The sequence below is a fragment of the Bubalus bubalis genome, chromosome 6, assembly GCF_019923935.1.
Source record: "Bubalus bubalis isolate 160015118507 breed Murrah chromosome 6, NDDB_SH_1, whole genome shotgun sequence".
In the NCBI taxonomy this organism is placed as follows: domain Eukaryota; kingdom Metazoa; phylum Chordata; class Mammalia; order Artiodactyla; family Bovidae; genus Bubalus; species Bubalus bubalis.
Window position 1 is genome coordinate 21,295,892 of NC_059162.1, and position 1,336 is coordinate 21,297,227.

At 49.0% G+C, this 1,336-nt stretch overlaps 1 non-coding gene across 1 annotated transcript; it reads right to left on the bottom strand.

Annotated features, from left to right (window-relative positions):
- Nucleotides 1–958: 958 nt before the first annotated feature.
- Nucleotides 959–1,031, bottom strand: TRNAV-AAC. The gene has a single exon. It is a non-coding gene; the product is annotated as a tRNA-Val (tRNA).
- Nucleotides 1,032–1,336: the final 305 nt, after the last annotated feature.

Consider the following 1,336-nt stretch of genomic DNA (forward strand, 5'->3'; position numbering starts at 1 on the left):
AATCTTGGCGGCGAGGACGCTCAGGAGACCTTCTGCCCTCGGAACCTCCCGGCTTCCCGACGGGAACGAACAGGCTCAGTGGACTCCATCTCTCAGGTTGTCCGAGGCTCCGAAGTGGAAACGCCATTCTGTGAAACAGAGGTGGCTCCTCCCAGTTCCATAAGTATGCTTGCTTTCTGTGGGAGTGAGGATGAAACTCTCCTCCCGACTTTGTGGCACAATCAGGCAATCGGTTAGCGAGTTCCTCTGTTAACCGAAAAGCTTTTGGTTTGAGCCCACCCAGGGACGTGTCTCACTCTTTTAGAATGTAAATGATGTATGATTGTTTCTAGTCTATGCATCCTCTCCCATGCTCCACTACTACCCTACTCCTCTGTGTCTTGTGTACACACACACACAAGGACATACGTCCAGGTAGTCTGTGATCCTCAGAGAGGATCTCTGGAGGAAAGCAGGTTGACTGGGAATCCTAGAATGCATGAAAGAGTAGGCTCATCATCATCACCCTGTAAACACCTTTTACCAATGAAATTTTCTCCACTGCGTATATACTCTCTATTTAACCTTTTCCATATACTTTTCCAATTAATTTGGTTCTATCCTTTTCCTCCTTTTTCCTTCCATTTTTCCTCCATTGTATCATAGAAAAAGCAAGAGAATTCCAGAAAGACATCTATTTCTGCTTCATTGACTCCTCTAAAGCCTTTGACTGCGTGGATCACAACAAAATATGGAAAATTCTTCAAGAGATGGGAATAGCAGACCACCTTACCTGCTTCCTGAAAAACCTGTATGCAGGTCAAGGAGAGATGAAACCAGTCAGTCCTAAAAGAAATCAACCCTGAATATTCTTTGGGAGGACTGATGGGGAAGCTGAAGCTCCAAGCCTCACTCCAGGCGGCAGACCTCTATTTTCTGTTTAAAATATGAATCTAAAAGTTTTGGGGGAAAGTGGAGTTGTTTCCGCCCGGTTTCGAACCGGGGACCTTTCGCGTGTTAGGCGAACGTGATAACCACTACACTACGGAAACCACACGGCCAGTTGTGTCTAGTGACATATCCAAGAATTGCATGTTTGGACACACCTGACCTTCAAATTTTCAAAGGAAGAGGACTCTGGAAACACAGGCAATCCGTCAAGTAAGGATCTGCAGTTCCTGAAAGGGCCTGGTTTAGGGTTCCTCGCCTCTTCCGGGGCAAGGTCCCTGTGTGCCACCTTTGCGCCCAGAGGTCGCCCCCGCTGACTCCCCAGTTCTCAGAAGCCTCAGGAGGCGGGGCGGAGGGGGCGGGGGGGGGGGGAGTAAGGTGCGTCTGAGCCCCAGGTGGCCACACGTCC